Genomic DNA, 10,433 nt, shown 5'->3' on the forward strand with positions numbered 1-10,433 from the left:
CACCTCTGCAGTAGGCAAGACTTGAACCCAGGCCTCCTGGCTCCAGAGGTAGGAACACAACAACTGCACCACAAGAGCAGGTACAGCTCTCCACTGTCCACCAACAATTCACACAAATATTTCTGCCTGGTCTTGAACCAAGTTCCTGTCACACGTGAAACAAATGTGATAGTCACTACATCACAGAAAACAAGCCTGTTTTTTTATGTATATTGACCTGTTTAGGGATGTTATTACACACACCCTGGAGCAAGTGAGACTCGAACCCAGCCTTCTGGCTCAGAGTAGGGCTGCTACCATCGTGTCACAAGAGCTCTCTTCAGGTCTGTTCATGTTTTTCTTCTTTCAATTCAGACCTGCTTTATTTTTAGTTTTTTTCATGTTGGGTCTGCTTTTTTTAACATCTGGAAGAGTTATCACACACAACATTCCCACCAGCAAATCATCGTGACTTTCTTTTTTTTGTTTTTAACGATTAACTGCTACCAGTAGCCACCTGTGCAGCCAATTCAAAGTTTACAAATAATGCCCACGATATCAATGTGAACCATCAAAATTGATGGGGTGGGGTGGGCCTAGGGAGAGTGGGATAGGATTAAATCAAAAAGGCATTGAGAGAATTGATGGACACCACCTGTCCAAGGACACCCAGAAATAAATGTAATAATGGAAGGGGGCAGAATGGCAGCAGAGATGCCCTCCTCCATGGCCTACTACCTGGGTCTGTTTATAACTAGCCTGGCCAGGCCCAGAAGCAGGCCCATGAGGAGATCCTCCAATCTACCCACACCTCTCTGCACCGGGTGCCCAAAGATCAGGAGTGTGGGGCTGAAATTCAACCAAAAACACATCAAAAGAGTTTTCAAATAACTAAAAGGGGAGAGCAAATGCTTACACCAATAATATACATGGCCCACGGACTGCACAGTGACACAAGAGAATCTGTGGCACTGGGAGTCTGTGAATCACCGCAGGGAGAGTAGAATTACAATCCCTACAGTTTAGAAACAGGCCCTTCAGCCCAGCAAGTCTACACTGACCCTCCGAAGAGTAACCCACTGAGACTCATTCCCCAATTACTCTACATTTCCCCCGACTAATGCAGCTAACCTACATATCCCTGAACACTATGGGCAATTTAACATGCCGTGGCCCAACATTTCAACTCCCCCTCCCACTCTGCCGAGGATATGGAGGTCCTGGGCCTCCTTCACCATCGCTCCCTCACCACCAGACGCCTGAAGGAAGAACGCCTCATCTTCCGCCTTGGAACACTTCAACCCCAGGGCATCAATGTGGACCTCTAGCTTATCTCTCCACACTTCAGGCTCACTGCCTTTATTCCTGATGAAGGGCTTTTGCCTGAAACGTCGATTTCGCTGCTCCTTGGATGCTGCCTGAACTGCTGTGCTCTTCCAGCACCAGTAATCCAGAATTCACCTAAACTGCACACCTTTGGACTGTGGGAGGAAATTAGAGCACATGGAGGAAACCCCCTAGACATGGGGAGAATGTGCAAACTTCACACAGACAGTTGGTGGAATCGAACTGGGGTCCCTGGTGCTGTAGTGCTAACCACTGAGCCACCATGCCACCCTGATCAATGATTCCCCATGGGCCTTGTAAGGGTTAATTCAGGTCACCAGACTTGAAACGTTAACTCTGTTTCTCTCTCCACAGATGCTGCCAGAACTGCTGAATATCTTCAGCACTTTCTGTTTTTGTTGTTATTAAACCTTGAGATTGATTGGGGCTGAACCAATTAACTAATAAATACCAATCTCATGACATTTAACAGCCCAGAAAGATTTGAGCTGGTATTGCAGGGTCAATCAGTCCTCTGCTGCCTGCTCACTGCTGCAAGGAGAGACCGGAGAAATCCGAATAATTCAGAACAGACACTATTGCACCAACGACTCTCAGACTCTCTGTCTGTGTCTCGATGGATGAGAAACAATGTCAACTACAAGCTAGCTCCTGGAGTGAGTTCCCTGCATTATATGGTGAGCACAGGAGAACCTGATGGTATACTGGAGATTCCTGTTACACCTCCTGATAAAAACAAATCCTGCTGATGCTGGAAATCTGAAACATAACAAGAGGATGCTGGAGAAACCCAAGAGGTCTGGCAGTGTCTGTGGAGAGAGAAACAGAGTTAATTTTAAGTCTAATATGACTTTTCTTCAGGACTAAACAGCTTTGTTATTGCCCAGACCTGATATGAAGCAGTTTAGTCACTGTCAGCACTGCACTGATCCTGGGTTGGGATGAGAATGTAACCTTCTCAGGTTTTAGAAAAGCTGCAACAACTGGTGTGGAGTGTAATGGTGATATCTGTGGTCGGAGACACTTGGCAGTGCATGGGAATGTGCTGGAGCCCAGGAGGGTCTGCAGAATTCTCTCAGCGACAGAGGGAAGTGTCCAAACTGCATGGGACAAGGCAACAGAATGAGTGGAAAATGTTCTTTGTGCGATGGGTTGCTGAGTGCAGCCTCCCATTCTGCACAGAAGCAGCACGTGCAGGCTGTGGTTAAAGAGGTAGCCCTAAAGCTGTTACAATAGGAGGGGGAGTTCCAAGATAACTGAAATGTGAACTGTTTCTAGAAAGCCCACTTCAACTGAAGCCATGAAGGATGTGGTGAGTGTGAGTGTGTTCAACAATGTAAATGTCGTTTGTGCAACTCACTTAGAAAACCATGAGTCATTTTTCGCTGCTGCACTCAATGCCATTTACAAAAAAACTATCAGAAAAAGTGCATGAATCCATGTAAGATTCTGTAAATCCATTTTCAGTCTGACCATTGTGGCAGTCTTACACAGGGAAGCTCACACCTTCAATTCATTATCTGGGCCAACATGACACCAATTGTTAAAGTTCACTTGAGAATGTAACTTTTAAAAAACTGTCATTTACATATGAAAGAACTGAAACCAACATGGTCAGTGTAAGAGATGAGAGACTTAACAAACAATCCAGATCCTTTTCAATGTATAATTTCAGTTATATCACACTGTAAACGTTTGCTATAAATTCTGTGTCTTATAATCTTATACTCCACAACCACCTATGAAGGAACAGCGCTCCGAAAGCTAGTGCTCCCAATTAAACCTGTTGGATTATAACCTGGTGTTGTGGGATTTTTAACTTTTTCAGAAAAAAGGTGATAGGCAGCAGTTTAAGTGTTTGTTTTTCTGAGTGCTTGACAGGTTTTCACCTGAAGATTGGAGAGATAGCAATAATCCATGGTTTGGGAGATTTGTTGCTGTTGTTATCATGAAACTGTAAAATTATGTGAAACTGTATACACTTCTGGTGAAGTTACAAGTAAAACTGTGTCCGATTCTAGTCAGACCTGTCTCATTTCTGATGAAGGGCTTATGCCTGAAATGTAGATCCTCCTGCTCTTCAGATGCTGCCTGACTGGCTGTGCTTTTCCAGCAACACACTCTTTGACTCCAATTCTAGTCACCACACATTAAGGAAGGTGTGAATACTACACTACTGTTTTTACCAAATCAGAAAATGGTGACAATGGCTTAGTTGAAAATGTGGATGGTCAGCAACTGAACAGTATAGTGATAGATAAAGAAGAGGTACTAAAAATACAGGAAGCATTCTAGGGAGAGAAGTCACCAGGCCCAGATGGGATGACTCCTAGATTCCTGAGAGAGGTAAGGGAACAAAGTGCAAATCCGTTGACAGAAGTTCTCCAGGCCTGTTGGAACACCGGATTAGTACCAGGGGATTGGAGAATTGTAAATGTGACACCATTGTTTAAGAATGGGACAAAGGAAAACCCAGGAAACTACAGACCCATCAGTGGAAAAACTGATGGACGCCATAATACAGGATAAAGTAAATATACACTTAGAGAAAAACAAATTAATACTAGAGTCATAGTGATGTACAGCATGGAAACAGATCCTTCGGTCCAACCCGTCCATGCTGACCAGATATCCCAACCCAATCGAGTCCCACCTGCCAGCACCCGGCCCATTTCCCTCTAATCCCTTCCTATTCATATAACCATCCAAATGCCTCTTAAATGTTGCAATTATATCAGCCTGCACCACTTCCTCTGGCAACTCATTTCATACACGTACCACCGTCTGTGTGAAAAAGCTGGCCCTTAGGTCTCGTTTATATCTTTCCTCTCTCACCCTAAACCTGGACTCCCTGACCCAAAGGGAAAAGACTTTGCCTATTTACCCTATCCATGCCTCTATAAGGTCACCCCTCAGCCCTCCGATGCTCCAGGGAAAACAGCCCCAGCCTGTTCAGCCTCTCCCTATAGCTCAAATCCTCCAACTCTGGCAACATTCTTGTAAATCTTTTCTGAACCCTCTCAAGTTTCACAACATCTTTCCAATAGGAAGGAGACCAGAATTGCACATAGTATTCCAACAGTGGCCTAACCAATGTCCTGTACAGTCACAACATGACCTCCCAATCCCTGTCCTCAATACTCTGACCAATACAGAAATGCATACCAAACTCTTTCTTCACTATCCTGCGACTCCACTTTCAAGGAGCTAAGAATCTGCACTCCAAGGTCTCTTTGTTCAGCAACACTCCCAAGGACCTTACCATTAACTGTATAAGTCCTGCTAAGATTTGCTTTCCCAAAATGCAACACCTCGCATTTATCTGAATTAAACTCCATCTGCCACTTCTCTGCTCATTGGCCCAACTGGTCCAGATCCTGTTGTAATCTGAGGTAACCCTCTTTTCGCTGTCCACTACACCTCCAATTTTGGTGTCATCTGCAAACTTACTAATCCGTACCTCTTATGCTCGCATCCAAATCATTTATGTAAATTACAAAATGTAGAGGACCCAGCACCAATCCTTTTGGCACTCCACTGGTCACAGGCCTCCATTCTGAAAAACAACCCTCCACCACCACCCTCTTTAGCATGCTTTAGCAAGGTAGGTCATATCTGACATTTGTTATTGAGTTTTCTGATGAGGGTAGTGCTGTGGACATTGTGTATTTGGACTTGCAGAAAGTATTTGATACAGTGCCACATGGCAGGTTGGTTAGCAGATTAGAAATGTTTGGGATTGATTAGTTTTTGGCAGCATGAATTAGAAGTCAGCTAAAAGATAGGAAACAGAGGATAGGTATAGATGGAGAAAGTGAGGACTGCAGATGCTGGAGAGTTATAGATGGGCATTTATCAGATTGGAGGCAAATTGAAAGTGGTGTTCTCCAGGAATCGGTGTTGGAACCCTTGTTTTTCTGATTGAAATAAATGATTTGGAGATGTGTCTTGAGGGAAAAATCTCTAAATTTGCAGGTGATACTAAGCTCAGGAGATGAGCGAACTGTGAGGCTGACACTGAGCAACTTCAGAGGGACATTGACAAGTTGACCAAATGAGCAGACACCCGCCAGAATTTCAGTCTAGAGAAATGTGGGCTAATGCATTTTGGGAGAAGGAACACAGAGAGACAATACAGGCCTCAATGGCACAGCTCTGAGGGAGGACAGGAGCAGAGGTAGCTCAGGATTCATGGGCATGATTCTCTGAAGTGGCCAGGCAAATTGAAACAGTTGTTAAGAACCTTACAGAATCCTTGGGTTTATAAATAGAGGCATAGAGTATAAAAGTGAGGAAGTGATGCTACACTTGTACGAATCATTGGTCAGAGTACATTTGGAGTTTGTGTTTGGTTCTGAGCAGCTTATTGAAGGATGTTAAAGCCCTGGGAGCGAGTGCAAAGGAGCTTTACCAGAATGACATCAGGAATGAAGGATTTTAGATACAAGGAAAACATTAGAGAAAATGGACTTTTTCTCTGTGGAGCAGAGAAGATTTAGAGACCTAATTGAGGTGTTCAAAATTATGAACTATTTTGCCCGGTAAAGAACAGTGTTCTGTTTCCATTAGTTAGTGGGGTCACAATTTCAAGATTGTCAACGCGAGAGCTAGGAGTGAGAGGAGGAGGAACTTCTTTAGTCAAAGAGTTGTTTGGATTTGGAATGTGTTGCCTGGAGGCAGATTCTGTATGAGGCTTCATTGGAGAGTTGGGTATGTATTTGGAAATGATGAATTTTAGAGCACCATGGAGATAGAGCTGGATAATGGGATTAGCTGGGTGGTTCTTTCAGGAGCCAGTACAGACACAATGGGTTAAATGGCCTCCTTCTGTACTGTAAAATTTTATGATTCTATACACATGGGAAAGAGCAGGGAATGGGATTTATTGAAAAAAAAATGCTGGCGATCACAGCAGTCAGGCAGCATCCATGGAGAGAGAGAAAGCTAATGTTTTGAGTCTAGATGACTCTTCATCAGAGCTGAAGTGAAGAGTCATCTCGACTCAAAGCATTAGCTTGATGTCTCTCCGTGGATCTTGTCTGACCCACTGTGATCTCCAGCATTTTGTTGTTTTCAGTTCAGATTCCTGCATCTGCAGTAATTTGCTCCGACGTGGGATTTATTGAATTGAATAAAGTATGAAGGGTCACATGACTGTATGGTACAACTGAAAATGTGTTGCTGTCGAAGCGCAGCAGGTCAGGCAGCATCCAGGGAACAGGAGTATCGACGTTTCGGGCATAAGCCCTTCTTCAGGAATGAGGAAAGTTTGTCCAGCAGGCTAAGATAAAAGGTAGGGAGGAGGGACTAGGGGGAGGGGCGTCGGAAATGTGATAGGTGGAAAGAGGTCAAGGTGAGGGTGATAGGTCAGACTGGGGTGGGGGCGGAGAGATCAGGAAGAAGATTGCAGGTTAGGAAGGCGGTGCTGAATTTGATGGATTTGACTGAGACAGGCTGGGGGGAGGGGAAATGAGGAAACTGGTGAAATCCGAGTTCATCCCTAGTGGTTGGAGGGTTCCTAGCCGGAAGATGAGGCGTTCCACCTCCAACCGTCATTTCGCTGTGGTCTGACGATGGAGGAATCCAAAGACCTGCATATCCTTGGTGGAGTCGGAGGGGGAATTGAAATGTTGAGCTACAGGGTGGTTGGGTTGGTTGGTCCGGGTGTCCCAGAGGTGTTCTCTGAAACGCTCCGCAAGTAGCCGGCCTGTCTCCCCAATATAGAGGAGGCCACATCGGGTACAGAGGATGCAATAGATGATATGTGTAGAGGTGCAGGTGAATCTGTGGCGGCCCCACCCCCGTCTGACCTATCACCCTCACCTTGACCTCTTTCCACCTATCACATTTCCGACGCCCCTCCCCCTAGTCCCTCCTCCCTACCTTTTATCTTAGCCTGCTGGACAAACTTTCCTCATTCCTGAAGAAGGGCTTATGCCCGAAACGTCGATTCTCCTGTTCCCTGGATGCTGCCTGACCTGCTGCGCTTCTCCAGCAACACATTTTCAGCTCTGATCTCCAGCATCTGCAGACCTCACTTTCTCCTGTATGGTACAACATCCGGGAAGATAAGAGGAGATAAAGAGAAAACTGTATCTGGTTCTCAAACTGCAAGTAGGGTTTGGTTTGGTACTATCTGTATATTGCTTGTTGTGAACAGTCCAAGGGACATACTGTCTGAGATGATAAAGTGTCTTTGGGACATAGGGCCGAGGATTGTTTTAGCTTGACTGCAGCAATGACATCACTGATGAATACATTGTAGCAGCATGAAATTTGCTTGTTGCTCAAAGTTTTGTGATACATTTCCCTTTCAGAGTAATCAGGGGTAAACTGGGCACGTTCCAGGAGATGGAGTGTATAAACATTTTAACAAGATCAGCCAGGTGGACCTCCTAGAATATGAGTTCCTGACTGGAACAGATTAACAGCCCCAATCAGGGAGCACTGGCCAACAGGTATAAACAAGAGTGTCTTCCTTTTCTTCCTGGTGGTGGAAAAAGATTCATGCACCTTGTGTCTTTCACTGTGCTTCACACCTGCACACACACATGGGAAAAATTAAAAAAAACAGGAGAACCAGGGCTTCTGTTCGCTCTGAAAAAAAAACAAGAGAGTCTTCCTTTTCTTCCTGGTGGTGGAAATTGAATAAAGATTCGTGCACCCTGTGTCTCACACCTGCACACACACACCATGGGTGCTGGGAGAAAAATAAGCACTACCGCAGTTAGGCGGCAGTGTGGGGGGGTAAAAAGAACAAGAGTGTCAGAGGTTCTGTTCACTCTGGGAGCTGGCTCTGATGGAGCTGGATCCCCTCACAAGGATTCTCCATGTGAAAATAAAGGGTGACTTGGTGATGGGATACTGACCTCTGTGGAGATATTTCAGAGTGACTGACCGCTGAATATCACACACAGTCAGGGCCAGTCGCAAGGCAATGCCCTCACCAATCAGTGTCAACCTGCCTGGTTTAAAATTTAGATAGATTCTAATCAACTTGCTCAGAGATGTTGTGACACACCTCCAGAGCAGACGGGACTTAGACATGGATCTTCTGGCCAAAGATAGGAACACTACAACAACAACACAAGAGCCAATTTCCCTCAATTTCTCAGATAGAAAGCAGACGAATTCAAGTTGCAGTTGTTCACCAAGGAAGAGAATGATGTGATTGAGAAACATGATAATCAGCTTGCCAAATCTTCCCAATTGTAATATGGGGCACGTAGCAAGGTTGCATGGTCCCTACCTCAAGGCCAGAATGCCCAGAAGTAAAAGTCTGAAATGTTTGCTGTATCTTTAAATAAGGCATGAGGGTTAAGGCCAAAGAAATGTCAGTGTAGAAGTGACAAGCCTTTTCCTGTCCAAATGGAACTCAAACAATAAAGCTTTGGAAATTATTCCCTGCAATAAATTATTGTCAATTTCTAAAAAATCATGGGAGCTGCTGTTCAGTGTTTACTCCTCCGTCACCAAATCACTGTGGGTGTTTTGTTTTAAGCTATGACCAGTAAGTTACTCATGTTTTCATTGGTTAATTTATATGTCAAACCTGTTGAGGGTAATGGGGAGTTGGGGACAGTGCTCCTGTCCTCCTGTCTTTATCATCACATCCATCTGATTTCCTTTCTCAACAATTGCCTTCTCTTCACTTGTCAATGTCATCGTTACTAACATGTTATTATTAATGAGCTGGTTTGAACACCATGTGATCGAATGCATTAGTTAGGCTGTTGATCAGCAGCTCGCTGTATAACTGAGGAGAGATCTAAGGCCTGGACCATCAGAAAACGTTAGACAGTCTTAGCCTGTAGGAACTGGAGTTTAGAAGAATCAGATGTGACTTAATTGAAGCATATAACAACCTGAGGGGACTTAGCTGGGTAGATATGGAAAGGACATTTCCTTTTATGGGCTGGCATGGTGGTTAGCACTGCTGTCTCACAGCATTGGGAACCTGAGTTCAATTCCAGCCTCAGGCGATTGTCTGTGTGGAGTTTGCACATTCTCCATGTGTCTGTGTGGGATTCCTCCAGGTGCTCCAGTTTCCCCCCAAGGATGTGCAGGTTAGGTGGATTTAACCATGAGAAATGTGGCGTTATGGTGATAGGGTAGGGTGACAGGGTCTGGGTGGGCTGCTCTTTGGAGGGTTGGTATGGACTTGATGGGCCAAATTACCTCTTTCTGCAATGTAGGGATTCTATGATTCTTGTGGGAGGGTCTAGAACTAGGGGTCACTGTTTAAAAATAAGGACACTTCAGACAGAGATAAGGAAACCTTTTCTCTCTGATGGTTGTGAGACTTTGGAATTTCCTTCCTCAAAATGCAGTGGATACAGATTCTTTAAATATTTTAAAGCAGAGGGAGATAGATTCCTGATCACAAAAGGGGATGAAAGATTATTGGGAATATGCAGGAATGTGGAGTTAAAGTTAAAATCAGATCAGCCACAATCTTATTGAATGGTGGAAAAGGCTAGAAGGGCTGAATGGTCTCCTCTTGTTCCTTGTATGTTTCACTTCTTTCATATGTAAATCACAAAACATTTTAAAAAAAAAGTTACATTCTCAGGTTAACTGTAACAATTGGTGTTAACGCAGATAAGATAGCCAGCCCCCTGTGTTCCCTGTCCGTGCCATAATGTTTACACTGATTCTAATCTAAAAAGTGAGTTAACAGAGTCTCACATGGATTCATGCAGTTTTAGAGCAAAGTACAATGTAACACTGCAAGTACAAATTCACCTCACAAACGTATATGTGTGCATGTGGGATTTTGTGTGTGTGTGTCTGGGGTGGAGGTTAATGAGTTTCTGTGAGAGAGAGAGAGAGAGTATATGTGTGTGTGTGAGTGTAAAGTGGTCTACGTCTGTGAGAGGGTGTGGGTGTGTGTGTGTGTCAAGGATGGGGGGTTGTGAGTGTTTGTGAGAGAGAGTGTATATATGTGTGTGTGAGTGTAAAGTGTCCAAGTCTGTGAGAGGATGCATGTGTGAGTGTGGGAGTGTGTGTGTCTGGAGGATTGTGTGTGAGTGTTCTGTGGGCGTGCTTGTGTATAGGAGTGTGTGTGTGTATAGTGCAATGGTGATCACCTGTAGTGTGACATGAGA

The sequence above is a fragment of the Chiloscyllium plagiosum genome, chromosome 34 (genome assembly GCF_004010195.1).
Source record: "Chiloscyllium plagiosum isolate BGI_BamShark_2017 chromosome 34, ASM401019v2, whole genome shotgun sequence".
Taxonomy (NCBI): Eukaryota; Metazoa; Chordata; class Chondrichthyes; order Orectolobiformes; family Hemiscylliidae; genus Chiloscyllium; species Chiloscyllium plagiosum.